The 15,231-nt window shown below is 38.9% G+C and overlaps 2 protein-coding genes across 3 annotated transcripts in view; one reads left to right on the top strand and one right to left on the bottom strand.

Moving 5' to 3' along the window:
* Positions 1–8,094, bottom strand: part of NGF (nerve growth factor) — a 35,316-nt gene extending 27,222 nt beyond the window's left edge. The window contains exon 1 of one of the 2 annotated variants that reach the window (XM_072886297.1): positions 7,813–8,094. The gene's annotated coding sequence lies outside the window, so the exon portion shown is untranslated. The remainder of the gene's footprint in view (positions 1–7,812) is intronic. The other variant, XM_072886296.1, reaches the window with a different exon arrangement.
* Positions 1–15,231, top strand: part of LOC140643359 (uncharacterized) — a 131,252-nt gene that overhangs the window by 100,997 nt on the left and 15,024 nt on the right. The window lies entirely within an intron of this gene.

Here is a 15,231-nt window from a genome sequence, read left to right as displayed (position 1 = left end):
TGCACAGAAAGCTGTAACTTTTGCAATGCAAAGCGTAACCACTGTCAGTGGGCAAGGTAGACAGTAGGGAGTACTCCCTTTATTCATGTGGGGCATATGTGCAACATCATGCTCCAGCAAGACATCTGGTAGAAAATGGAAGTGAAATAAGCCTATACTTGGGTTACTGAAGTTATAACCAAGCAAACCTGTGGAAGCTTGATCTATTGGTACAAAACAGAGTAAAGTCAATGGTTACTTGGGAATCCATTGCCTTTCTAGAGAATCAAAAAATCACTCAAATTTAATGAATTGTAGCTATGCAAAGTAAAAGCAACAATCCTTATATTCATGTGCTTATTTAGTTCCAAAGAATTAATGTGTTAATGTAATTCAGAACATTTAAATCCCCCTAAGATTACATGCATGTGCATTTGTCTCATAGGTTTTGAGCACTTCACATGCATAGTGTACTTGATTCCTTGAGATCCGTAGAGATAAACAGCAGTAAAATTTGAATGGAGCGTGAAACTCTACTAAGTGTGAATTATTAGAAAGCATTTCTTTTGTTTTGTTTCTAACTTACTAAAACCTTAGGAACAAATGGACACAAATTTAAACAAAAAAGCAGCATGTACAATTTGTTTCCTAGGGACTTCCAGAAATGCAAATGGAAGCAGATATGGAATGCAATGTAAGTTAGCATAGTTCTCTTAGCAAGTGCCCTATAGAACACATTATTTGTGGGTATCTCAGTTTTTAAATGCCCAATTTTCAGTTCCTGGGATCGAATTTCCAAAGCTGTTGCACTCCCAAACTCCATATTGATTTTCAGATGCTTCAGAACCTGCTAAGTGGGTCCTAAATATGACACACAAATACAGTGCAACTGGAAATTAGTAGCTGCTTTTGAAAAAAAATTGCCCTTTCTTTTGTAGATCGTCCTGCCCTGAAGCAAATTGTCCTATGAAGTCACAAATCTCTGAGCAGCAGCTGCCTGCAGACTGTGCAATGTAGCAGTCCATCAGTTGCAGTTAGAAAGTTTGCTTTGTACATATAAATAAGATGAAAAATTTGTACATTTTCAGAGATGGCTATTCTACGCCCCCTTGCCTATTATTAATGAGGGAAAATGCCATTGTTGAAAGGCTGCTGTGTGGAAGTGTTAATTTTCAGTCTGAAATATGAAAGCACCAGTAAATTAAGGATATGGACAGCTGCAGTGACAAAAGACATCCGTGCTTGCAGTTCATTCTTGCCTACTGACCCGCTGCAGCTGACATGCCCTGCTGACCCTCCCTAAAGGCCACAGTGTAATCATTTTCATGATTACTGAAAGTACAGTTCCCAAGTAGAGCTGAATTTATAGTTATGTTCTGCAGAATTGTAAGTACTTGAAATGTGTTAAGCAATGAACAGTTCAAATGAGTGATTTGGATGGCTGTGGTAATGCATGTGCCTTGAACACCTTGCTCGTCTGGGGCTGGTACATAGAGCGTCTCAAAAGGATCGTGAAATAATGGGCAGGAAATGATGCATTTCGGAAAATGCAGGCTGTGTCACTCACCACAGGGCAAATCTCTTTGTGAACAAGCAAAGGTCTTTTTTCATACCTGAGTCATCCAGCACATAAAGGCTTCAAAAAAATAAGATATGTTTCAAAATAGAAAAACACATATTCTGTGAGCCAGAGGTGTTAAACATATCATAATCAAATTAATATATAGCAATGAGGTGCTTGGCAGATTTCCATCACAAAAATTTCTGAATAACTTTTTTTTTTTTTTAAGAGCCTGGATCGCATATGGTTGTATAAAGAGCAAAATAAAGACAATCAAAGTAAATCAGTGAACCAGACCACAAAAAAAATCTGTGTCACCTTTATACTGATACAGTACAGAGGGAAAATATGAAATGATTAAAAATAGGGAAAAATATCAAAATAGTAATTTTTAGACTAGCAAAGCCATACATGGCAAATAGAAAGTTGTCAAAGAAATAATCTGCTTCCCAGTGGTATTTCTACTGGGCTAATTTACTCATTGTAGGTCAGAACTGTCAGAAACAGTCTAATCTTTTATTAGTTTTGTGAGTAGTTAACAACTAACTGAGCTAAATCAATTTTTGTCGCATGCTTTTTAACGCAGCAACATTTCTCACAAATATGGCAGTTTAAAATAAATGACCAACCCTGAATGTAAGAAGCAGGTTCATTTTATTGATTATTCATTCATTTCATTAATTTTATTTCTAGAAGGAGCTTCATATTTGCATAACATAAATGGTCATTATGATTTTGTCAATAATATGTAAACCAAGGCCCAAAACAAAGTCAAAGAATTTGTCTTACCTTCTGTTTGATTTTTTCTGTCTTTGTGCTTGAATCTTTTTCCACTGAAATCAATGGGAGTTTTGATACTTAACAAGTCAATGGGAGCAGAATCTGATCTTTTATTAGCACATTGTTATGGACCCTATGGGAACAGGAAATTTGATTTTGGAGCCAGGAACATAAATTAGGGAAAGATTTTTTGGAATCAGTTTAATGGGCTGTGTTCAGTGTTCAATTTTAGAAACTCCCTGAACAAAAGAAGTCTTGAACTACATCAAATGGTCTGGTTACTGCAAGTGTGATTTCTGACAGTGATCAGAGTTGTGTTCAGAAAATATTTGTAGGGACTGTCAGACTGAGGGGAGACTGTGTTAGGGTTTGGGTTGTAAAGTCCAGGCCAGGCAATTCTTTAGGATTTTTGCTATGTGCTGTCACCATCTCACAGTTTCTTCCAGGGAATACCACTACGAAACATGGAAGCCATGTTTGTGTGATGAAACTGATCCCAGCAACAGAGAATGTGAGTGTGATAGATCTTGATTTGGGCCATCTGATAGTGTCACCTACTATGCCATGAAATCTCAAAGCATTGTTGTAAATGCAAGAGCCTAGGAAAAAAAGATGAAAGGCTCTTTACTGGGAAATAAACATTGCCTCAAAGATAAGGAAAAGTCAGAGGTGTTTCATTCATTGAACAATGGCACAGGAAATTCAAATGATGCTACAGAAGCTTGGCAGTAAAGCCATCAAGCATGTTATTTCAAAGTACCTCATGCAGTCATTTTAATTTTGGATTTAGATAGTATGCTAGAGAAGTCTCATTCATGTATATATGTATGTAGGGCCTGATTTCTACAGGCATACAGCAATTTTCATCTTAATAGCTGTATGCAGGCTCAAAATATTGAGCAGCGCTTTGCATATTTTCTCCTGCTGTACAGTAGTGGTGTGATCTAAATGTCTTTCACATGAACGTATTCACACAGACATTACGCCTGAAGGTAGTCAAGTCATTCTTCTAAACACATGAAAGCAACTGTGCAGTGTGGTGTGCTTAGATCTGCTTCATTTGGAGCTGATGCATTCAGAGATGTGCTGACTAGTGAATTGCTGTAGCCAACTCTGTATATCCTTGGTGACTTCCCAGCTCTCTGCCAATGCAGTCAGCATCTTGCATCTTCATTTGTGTATCCATTAAATTTGATTGCATCTCTTCTCCTGTATCCCCATAATTGTTTACAAGTGCCAGGTGTTAATGTTCCAGTACATCATAACTCATTTGCAAGTACTTAATAATCTCAGAGAAGCAAAATTTGTGGGCACAAAATCCCACTTCTGTATAATTGTAGTGTTTCTTTATACATGCTACAGGCTGAAAAACGCATTTAATGCATCAACAGCAAGTCAGCTGGACTTGAGGATAGGTTAGCAAAGTTGGGTTGACGTCTCACGTCTCCACCTTTCAATCTCGGAATATGCCGGTGGTTCTTGGCATTCAGGTTTGACTGTTTGCGTTGCCATTCTCTGGACTGTTGCATTTTACAGGGTGATACGGTTCTCAAAGTGAAAGGTATATTGTCAGTGTAATTAATGATGTAGTATTTCCATGCTACTTTTTACTTAGATGGATGTATAATATTTTTAGTGAAAGCAGTTAGAAAAGATTTGAGTTCAATAATGAGTTTCAAATAAGGTGTCAGCTCCACAAATAAACAGGCCACAAAGATATGAGATAAAATTGTATTTTCCCATTTGCAGTATATTTCAGTGAATTTCACAAGATCAACCAGTTATGTACTTTCATAGGCCTTTTTCCAGTATCTCAGTCATAATCTATTTAGACATTGATTTGCCTGAATAGCTGTAAATCTCAGCATTAATGTCTTTCTGTAGTGGAAACTTACATGACACATGCCTACACCTAATTCTTGAACAAAAATAAAAATAAAGAATGCTATCTTTACCTTTTCGTTTTGCCAGAATCACCATTCTTTCATCAGTGAACTAGTAACCCATAGTAAATATTACATAGTCACCTTTCTTCTTACTAGGATAGGTCAAGTATTTGACAGGCGAAAACACTGAGGAGAAGGTTGGGGTGTCTGTACTAGAACAGAAGTTCATCCATGTCAGTATTTGGTATCCTGCAGTAGCTAATAATGTTTAGGGAGTGGTGTACGAATAGGACAACCATATGGTGATCATCTTCTTGGTGTACTCTTCCACTCAGCAGTCATTTTTGAATCACAGATTTCCTGAACCACAGGTAGTGTCTTTGCTTTTAGTATGTCTGATTACTTTCTGAACCCCTGCGAACTACAATATCCTGTGGAAAGGAATTCCATAGCTCAGTTATGCATGGAGAGAGGAACCACCTTCTTTTGTTTGCCTTGAACTTGCCACCTGTTAGTTTTATTTCCCACTCCTCAATTTTTTAACTGGGAGACAAGACAACAGCCATTTCCTTTTAAACATCTCAAAGACAATTATGACTATAAATATCTTCATTATACCCTTCTTCAGCCATCTCTTTTCCAGACTTAGCAATCGTAATCTATATAGTTTCTCTAAATACGGAAAATGTTCCAGGCCTTTCATCATCCTGCACCTTTTCTTGCTTTACTTTATTCTTTCTCTGAGATGCAAATGATGACCCGAACTACAAGCAATATTCAGGATGTGAGGACAGCATAGGTTTATATCGAGGGTCTGAGATTTTCTTTCCACCAACTAAGTTACATAGCTTTAGTATTAGTGGAACTGGGCAGATAAGAGTGCACGTAACTCACGTTAATAGATACTACGATCTCTTGGCAACAGCAAAAATGATCTTGCTTTGCTTGGCCACATAATTTTTGCTATAAATACACACACACGCAAATATTTAATTAATTCAGCAGAGCTGCACAAAGGGCATTGTGTCAGGAGAACAAGCCACATGCATCCCATAGGACATCTATCCCAGAGCGGGAGATGCTTCTGTCATAGAAGTGCTCTTAAATACATTGGTGTCTGTGACCGGGCTCAAGTCAAATTCGGCATAAGGAGAATTTCCTTCTTACTGTGAAAGAAATGCAGTTGTAGCAGCGTTGTTACATTGCCTTTCACTTTCTTTACCATGAGGCAAGTTTTGTGGGAAGAGCTGTTATCTGCCATTTCTCTAAGTGTATCAGCTGATCTAATAAACGTTTTAGTTCATGGTCACTTTCTGAATAAGCCCTTAAAACTTCTTTTCATGAGAGGGCAGTTGCCAGCAGAGGTCACCATTGCTGTAGCCAGTTTGAGAGGAGTTGAGTTTCACTAGCTTTTATTGGACTGAGATTTGAAGGGTAGACAAATATTTCGAAATCCACCAATTCAGCATTGACTTTTGGTGTTAGAATATTGAATCTTTTGGAATGAAAGCATTAATTTCATTAACCCTTTTTTATTGCAGAGTTTGTCCTTAAAATACAGGCTAAAAAAATGGCAGAATTATGTTAACTTTTTGAAATTACCAGTATTTTTTCCACATGCCTTTAATTTATTTCAATTAATGCTAATTAATATGTATTCAATATTCTGTTAGTCCTAAAAGCGTTTCATAAAGAAACAGAAAACCAATTAATAGAATTTGCATTTAAAGGAACATTTTTATATGGCCAAAGCCACGGAGCAGTAGGGGAGTTTATAGGACTCATTCTATTGAGTGAAATAATCTAGTTTTAAAATGTGTTCTATCTGACCCTTTTTCTAGGTATCCCATTAAAGAAAGACATTTTACACTTGAAAATGCTAATTGGAATACATATTTTAGGTATTTTTCTAACCTGATTTTTTAGATTAACATCTTACGGTGATTACATAGACTGCCTAGTTATTCTACGTAACAATTGTTTACTTAGCATATGGGTTAGAATGATCCTTTGTGCTCATTGTAATTCTCTGCTGGACTTAAATGAAGACATCTGAAAAGATAATTTAAGCTTTTGATTGAGAAAATGGACACTGCTTAGCTCAAGGGATGAGAAAAAGAAAGCCACAGTTACTTTCTTTACTACCTTATTGTGAGACTGACAGATCCCTTTAGGGTGAGTGGCTGGGATTGATCAAGATGTGAAATCACTATTACTCTACTGCACAGGTTTGTCAGGAGGGCTTCTCTCCAGACCTTGCTGAGATTTGTTAGAAAAAGATTCATATATATATCATTATTAATACATTGAAAGGCCAAATTTTTCTTGTCATACTCATGTGAACACTCCAGTTTATTTGGGTCTTCATTCCATCACTGTAACCTCTTTGTGAAAGTGCAGGAAATATTGTAACCTTCTGAGTTTCAGACAAATGTTTGAAATGGTAGTTGTCAGGATTATTTTAAAAAGCCTGTTTTCCATAATATCTGAAACAGCTCAGAAGTGCAAAGAGTATGAACGTACAGGCAAGTTAGCTTCCCCTCTATCTTTTTGCAGGTAATTGCCACATTTTATTTTGGCTTAGCAAAAAAGTGCCCAAAAGACTTTACTGTGATACTCTAATGCATTAAAACACCCATAAATTATCTGTCTAACAGTTACAACGCAACTTCGAAGTTGTGACAACTTGGAAAAACCAGCCTGACAAGCATGCTCACTTTCGCTGTTTTTCTAAAACTTCTTGAGCATATAAGGAGAATTTGAAGTGAAGAAAGCAACTGAAGCACAAACACTTTTTGTTCTCAGCACACAAATTCCTTCTGTCTCCCTGACTGGGGTCCCCATTTTTGTCTCTGACTAGTGTAGCAGATAAAACAGTGTTATCACCCGCTATAAATCGATAAAGATTGTCAGTTGCACCCTGTCACTAACGGGCAGGCAGCAGGGGGTTTGTAAGCTTTTCCAAGTGTACATCCTGGAGGATACACAGTCTCTAGTGAGCTCCTGCTCTGCCTATAGCTGAAAGGTTTCTGCCTTGGGCCAGTCATGCTTTGATTTACCAGAATTCCTATTTATTTATATTAGTAAAGAAAGAAAGGACTTCTTATCTAGAGTAGCATTATCATAGAAAAAAAAAGGAAAGTGTTAAGTAAGCCTTAATATTCAGAACAAAGGCAGTAAAGAATTTTCATATAGGTGTAACTGCTGTGCGATGCAAATAAAACTAAGTTCTCATATACCTGGATAAAAAGAATGAGAAGAATACTTACGTTTCTCTAAGATTAAGCTGTTCTTCCTAAAGATGTTTTTCAAGCTTTAAGCTTAAACACAAATGCTTTATGAACACCTTCCACATGTGCATGCAGTTTAACCTGCATTAGTAGATGCAATTTTCAGTTTCACTAGACCACGCTTTTCTTGCAAATGCTATTTTTAGCAACGAGCATTCTGTATTTCAAAGACATCTGATCTGTTCCTCCTCAAGAGAGCAAAAATCACTGTACAGCAAAAACATACTGGCTAATTTTGAAGATACCAAACTTCCACAACTGGTGCAACAGCCGCATTACTTGCTTTGTGAAAACTGACTGTTGTGGGGTCACTCACCTCAGAGCAGTATCACTGGATGCCGGGGGTACAGGGAATCTGGAGGGTTGTCCAAGCTGTTTTGTAGTCTGTAGCACCCCAGTCCGTGGACACTTTCCCAAGCCAGAAGAGCCATTCACATTCTCTCTGCCTTTCCAGCCTCATTCACTGCTCTCAGGGCTCAGCTAGCTGCACTGACTCACAGAAATTAAGCTCCCTCTGGGTCCTAGTGCTGTAAACGTGTGGGAGCTGCACGGACTCGTAGGAATTCAGCCTTTGGCTTGCTGCCTAGTCCATGCAGTGATGCACAGATGTGCAGTGAAAGTTTCAAAGCGTGCGCTGGTTGTATGACTATGCATACATAATACTGAGAAAAACCTCCAACTTCCTGGTTCCACTGTCAAGAGCTGAAAACCCTCTTTAAGGGACGTTTTGTCTTCAGCCTTTCTACTTTGCATCTTAATCCTTGCACTCAATTTAAAGATGAGACCTCACAGAAAGAAACTCTGAGCTTCCTGATGAATGAGTCCTTTTGAAAATCATCTCTGGAGCCCTCATGTCAACTCATGTCATGAGTCTATGCACAAACCTATAGGAACACTAATAGTTAACTGGTGAAGCAGTGGACTGGGTTCCCTGCAAAAATTGTGCAGTCCCCATTATCAGCTGTCTTTAACAGGGGTCAGCCAAACACTGATCTAGAGTAGCAGAGAAATATTTGACCCTGACCTGGGGCAGAGGAAAAGATTATATAAGAACCCTTCCAGCCGTAATATTCTGTGTTTAACATGCTTACCTTAAGCAACAAAGAGATATGGAAATGTTTTCCATGATGTTTGTGGAGGAGGATTAAGTACTTTACAAGGAAACAACAGTGTGTTTTAAGCATTGATAAATATAGGAAAGAAATGCGAAAGTGAAAAAATTTCATAAGATATCAAAAAAAAAGCAAGTTGGCTAAAAACTCTACTCTAAAAAATGTTGGCTAACTATGTAGAGAATTATGAAGCAGCCCCTTAGAATTTCATAGTTCTCATTCTGGCATAGCGTAACTGTTGTGATTACACAGACACAAGGGAAAAATTTAAATCGTCCTCCTTTGAAAAGCAGACCACTGCATTTTATCTTAGGTGGAAATAATCGAACATTTTTTGATTCCATCCAGAAGAGGGCAGCCATCTGGAGAGGCTTGTCCTTAAAATCCTTTGGGGAAGGGAAAGATGTGTGGAAGGTCCTACGTAAAGGCGTAGAGCAAGAAGGCAAAGTAGCTTTGAGATTAATAATGTTTCTTATTTGCCACATGGATATGCTGCTTTCTGAACCTGAAACTAGTAGACAAAACTAGTAGACAAACCTTAAATTTAAAGGTAGACAAAACTAGTAGACAAACCTTAAATTTCTTTCCCACAGCGCCAGAGATAACAGTGGCTTCAGTGCTAGACTGCTTCTTGGAGGTGGTGTACATTTAAAATTGCCTGAAATATCCTTAAGGAAATTGCAGCACAAAATGCTTGATGCAAGTGCTAAAATTGCCTTTCCAATTTGCCAGGATTATGCAGATTGCTTTGTTTTTCTAAAAGAAAAATGCTTTCTACACATGATAGCAGTCAAAGGCCAAAGTGTGATGTCTTCATTTACACAGCCAGCCATCAGAGTTTCTGAAAGTTTTGCCTGTAAAACTTGACCTCAGGATTTGGCCTTAGCTTCATATTTCATTGCAGAAATGCCAGGCTGTTCTTGTGTTGAGCATTTGTCTCGCTTCATTAGAATATCCTCAGATTAGGACTTTGTGCTGGAAAATTTGAAAGAGCATTATAGCCCATTGTTCCTGTAGCAGACAGCATCAAAACAGACATATAAAAAGATGTGCTTTTTTTTCTTTACTTAAAAGTTAGTGCACACGTGTTTAGCATCTCTACAAATCTCTCTTGGCAAGAGCTGCCTGTTTCTTCTTAAAACTGTGGTCACAAAAGCTCGTTTTGATACAGTAATCAATAATATACTGTGTTTGTACTTAATCTGTATGACAAGCACTTATTTCTGTCTTGAAGAAATCCTCCTCTTGTACCTTATTCTTGTACCTCTTGAGTTTACACCAGCAGGCTGATATAAGCAAGCAAGCAAGACAGCTGCAACAATCCCTGGGAAAAAGCACTAGCTTGTATTCTCTTTTCTTGTGTTCCTATGTAACCCAAACAAACACCGTTTCCAGCTTTTGGAGTAGGTGTGGCCCTACAGGCACACTAGCAATGCACAGAAGAATGCCTAATCCCAGGTGGACTACTATACTCCGAGCTGAGCGGCTGAAAGCATTGCACATAGGTCATGTACCTTTCTATTTAGCAGTGGTCTGAACCACAGATTTAAAGAGAAAAGTCTTACTACGTGCATGGTTGCTTAACTTTTATCCTCCATGAGCTGAGGATTTTCTTGCTTTGGCAGGTCACGGCATACAAGGTGAGGGACTGGTAACGTTAGGCAGGGTAAGGAAAAGATGTGCTCTGGAATCAGAGAAGCAGCTGCATAAAGAGAAGTTCTGTGAGCACAGAACTAATGAATCCCAGTTCTCTACATATCTGTGTCCAGTTATTTCTCTGCCTCTACTACAATAATTTCAAGTCTCCCATGATCTCTTGTGTGAGCTTCCTTAAACAGTGTCTCCAGGTCCCCCTAAGAGTAAATCAATCCAGTGTGTGCCTGAGTACTGCCATGCAGTGCACTAACACATTTCATTTCAGGAAAACAAAAGTGCTCAGACCAAAATGAAGAGCAGCATTGTTGAGAGTGGTGACTACAGGTACAATATTTTGTGCCTTCCTGACTGTAGGGCTGTCTGTTCTGACTGCTAGGCTGAGTTTGGCGTTGTCCTAAGACCCACAACAGCAACCGTGGATCGTCACAGCCTCTTCCTTCCACATCAGCACTTCTGTCCAAGAAAGCTGGAGGGTGGAGGAGGCACAATGTATGAAAAAAGTGCCTTATGCTTATGTGGTATGTTTAGGATTGTAAGAGGGCTTGAGGACTGTAGGTGGATTCCTCCTGGAGTCAGTGTCTTTTGTGCTGCTGAAAGTCTCAGGGAAGGCATTTGAGAAGTGGCTGGGCTTTTCTGTTTAGAAGCAACACTCTTTGATGAAAAAAGCTGCCCAAAATTATGAAAGTTCTCATTTATTTCTGAAATCTTTGTGGGTTTGGGAGTAACACAGGTGAGTACAGCTGCTGTTCCTAAAATCTTGGCACTTTAGAGAGGTGTTGGGTCGCTGAGGAAGGGGCCCACAGAGTATCAAACAGTTTTCAGAGATCCTGTAAAAGTATAGGGGGATGGGACGAGGTTAACAAGTTTTATTTTCTTCAAAGACGCTTATTTACATGTGTGTGTTTGCAAACAGTTACATTCAATATTTCCTTGTAATACTAAGTCTCTACACTAGAAAAAAGGTGTATCAAAAATAACCAATTTCCCCTAGCTGTCCTGGAGGTGCTTTGATGTGAATGCAGGAAAAGTTTTAAGCATCTCAAATGAGGCATTCAAAGTGTAAGTCAGTGTCTGTTTTACCTAAGAGAATATTTATCATTTCCAGTTTTAAAAATCTCCAGAAAATAGAACATAGCTATCGTGTGTAAACTTGTCTAGAGCTCTCTTCCTAAGGCTAAATTGAATGTAAAGAGATATTAAACTTTTCCCTTAATACTCAGCTGGAGGAAGCTTACCCATGTTTGGCTAAGTAGAAGTTAATCAAGAGGTTGGAAGGAACGATCACAATGCAAATTCTCTTCTTGTGTTAGTTACAAAAAATAAAAAAGTTGATACAGGAATTAAGTGGTCTTTTTTGTCTTTGTTAGTTTGTGTAGCATTACTTTATAGTACGTGTATGGTAGAAGTTACTAGAAAAAAGCAGAAGCTCACTTATGGGTCATGAATAAATAGGTCAGACAAACAAGTTCATTACTGATTTACTGTAGGACTCAGTCTCCTGTAAATATTTGCTTAACTGTTTCTGCCACATGGCTTCACAGTTGAGTCGATAACACATACAGAATGTAGTTTGGGTGTGTTGGAAAATTGATCTGTACGTGATGCATTTCCAATATACTGCAATGCAAACCAGGCAGTGATTAGAAACATTCATTTATGGTGAATTATGGAAGTGTTTTGCACTAATCTTTTCTTTCTCTTTTGGTTAGTTATGTAGTACACAGTAGAGAGAAACCATTTTCCTATAAATGAAAACATCTCAAAAGCCTGAGCTTACTAAAAGCAAAATGTCTGTTGATTGTTCAAGTGCTGTTACAGAGAACATGATTCTAATGGCAGTGACATACAGACAGAGCAGAGCTATGAGAAAAACTTTACATTACTCTTCAGACTCAGCAGAGATTTTGCCTGATAGTTGTTTGGAAAGATATAGTAACTACAAATATTTCTGGAATACACAAGGCCTGCACTTCTGTTGGCATACCTTTTTTATTAACACTCAGCTATTGGTTGGCAGTGAGGGTCAAATGAGAGCGTATATGCTATTTAAAATATTAAAGGAACTAGAGATTTTGAAAATCAGCACTCAGATGTTTATTCCATGCTCTTCTGTGAGAGGATAAAAAGTTTTAAGATATTCCGCATAGTAGCTGCAAAGTATTTTTCCCAGGACATAGCTTTTTGTGCTTGGCTGAACCACACCTGGGTTGAAGTCTGAATTCTCTTTGGAAATCATAAAGAATTTGTCACTCAGGGTTCACTAGTTGTGGACTTTTGTATGAGGTCTCTCTCCGTGGACAAAAGCTCCTTTGATGCAGTTTTATAAGGAGCACACATGGTCTGGTGTACCTTTCATATTCACCTCCGTGACAGGAGCATTTCAAGAGCTAGTAAAATGCATGCTTCCCCTGTTTTGGGGTTGGGGTTTTTTTGACTGGTTATATGCCACTAACACTATGCTAGCATTAATCTTTCTAAGATCCACAGAGTTGGACAGTGCTATCCTTTTTTGTGGGGTATTAGCACTGTCAGTGAAGCTCATAGCTGTTTAAAGACTCACTCACCCAATGTTGGCATGAAATGAGGCCATTCTTCAGGAGGTCTGGACGTGCCACCTGTTGCTGGATAGTGAAGCTGTCATTTGCAGATTTCCTGAGAAACCATGGCTTCTAGCATTGCTCCTCTGCTTGCTGCAAAGGATGTGGGACCAGAGAGGAGTATTGACTCTGGCGTAGAATGACTCCTCTCTGCTCTGATCTATGAAACAGGCCTCATGTTTTCTCTTCTTGCTCTCTACTGCTCTTCTACCATGCTCTAATATAAACTATGTTTCCTTGTCAAAGTCTGGCTTCATCACATGGGCATAATGCGCGTTGAGATAATGAGAATAATTTGCCAGTACGGCCATACTTTGCTCATGACCTTTGGGAGTTGGCAGCCGCTTAAGGGATTTTATATCCACAGGGGATGGGTATTATAATCTGATCCTTTTTGCCGTGTTAGTGGGCAAATGACATATGATCATATCAGAATTTTTCCTGCTTTCAGGCTTGCATTACTGAATCTTCATGTCTTCATGAGACCACATCATGAGACCACATCTTCATGAGACCACAGCAGCAGGTCTCACTGGAGGCACAGGCACATTGAATACGATGTGTATCAGAGTCTGACCTACAGGCAATCCCCACAAGGCAGCACGTTGTACTTGTTCTTAAGGGATGCTTCAGTGGCCCTGAATAGCAAGCGGCTTTGGAACATCACAGGAACTACGAGCACTGTGCCAAAGACTCTCCCACAGAAGTATCTTCTTTTTTTCAGTGTGCCCTAAAACATTTCAGAGTGCCCCTTGACCTTTTGTCATGAAGTAGACCACAAGAGGAGAACTCGGTGCTACCAGGGAAGGTTGCCTCGCTGCTTAAATCTTGTGAAGGAAGTGGGAAAAACACTTTGGCATTTAAGTTGCTGGTATATAATTTTTTTTAAGTGTAAAATTAGGCTTTTCATTTAATATCTTTTCCTGCTCTTTGGTCTGAACACGGTCCTAAGAAGTCTAGCTTGCTTGGCCCACCTGTTTTTCTATAAACACGCTGCCTAAAACTTCTTTCTCAGGGACACCAGTTTTGCTGAAAGTTTTTAAGAGAATAGTTGTGCTGCAACAGAAGAGACTGAAGGGCTAACTAGCAAAATTTTGCTGAGCTATGGAGATGAGGTAAAAAAAAGTAATTTGGTAAAGTTAGCAATTACTCTGTGATAACAGGTATTACATGGCTGCTTTAAAGTTCATCTGGAATTTGCCCAAGCTGTGGTACCAGGACAGGATTTACAATATCAGCAAATTTCTTCAAACACTTAGACCCTGTAAAAGTTTTCAAGCTACCTGTGCTTTACCATAAATCAATTACCATTCTAGAGGCCATACTTTGGGAGAACCACAGATTGCTTCCTAGTCATTTGAGATTTAACTTCCTTAAGTTGAATTCAATCTTTGAAAAAGAATCTGCAGGATTCTCCCTGACCAGTGCTTCTGTGTGTTTCTAAGGAGGAGCACACTTAGGAGTTGCTGTAAAACATGGTTCTCTGTTTCTAGCACTGTGGCATGGCAGTAATTAAAAACAGTACTGTTACTCACTCTTTATATATCAACGCCTGAAAGCGTTAGCTTTGTTAGTCTGTATTCTGTGGTAAATGCACTGTTTTTGGTGGTTTGTTTTTTTTTTTTTTCATTAAAGCTTTAGGAACAGAAAAGAGTGTTTAATGACTACAGTAGAATTAGATTAATAAAAAAATGAACTTTGTCCCCAGAAGTGGTGGCAGGAGATAAGATTTACTCACAGTCATTGAAGCAGGGATGTTGAAAGCACACCCCTACCCTAATTCCATTTATATCTGGGTGAACCTGTTGTCCGTGAACTTGTCTGGTTCTTTTTCAGCCTACAGGCACTATTTGCTTCCACAGCCTTTTGTGGCAACAATATCCAGAAGTTCTCTACCATCTCTTTAAAGTACTTTCTTGTACGTGTTCTGAGCTGATCTCACCTAAGTTTCAATGAGTGTCCACAAGTTTCAGTAATGTCAGGTTTCTTGAACAGCAGTTCCATATTCACCTTATCCACCAACTTCATCATTTTGTAAACCTTCGTCATGTCCTGCCCCACGTTTTTCCTCCCCAGTCCAAGGAGCTGCAGTCTTTCTAGTCTCTCCTCGTAAGGCAGCTGTTTCATCATCTTAATCTCTTTACATGCCCTTTTATGAACCTTGTCTAACTCCACTATGTGCTTCCTGAGACTAGAACTGCACATAGACTCAGCATGTGGATGGAGAGAGGTGCCCCCAGGGTTCGTGTAGGTGGTTTCTGAGGCATACCTATTTTCTGAGATGTCTGACATTTGCAAGCAGTGGTGACATCTGATAAAACCATTTTTATGTCCACAGTAGTCAAGCCATCCGTTGCACTAAATGTTCAT

Source organism: Ciconia boyciana, chromosome 23, assembly GCF_034638445.1.
Source record: "Ciconia boyciana chromosome 23, ASM3463844v1, whole genome shotgun sequence".
NCBI classification, from domain to species: Eukaryota; Metazoa; Chordata; class Aves; order Ciconiiformes; family Ciconiidae; genus Ciconia; species Ciconia boyciana.
The sequence above is the reverse complement of the archived record's forward strand: the minus strand, read 5'-3'. Positions and strand labels throughout refer to the sequence as shown.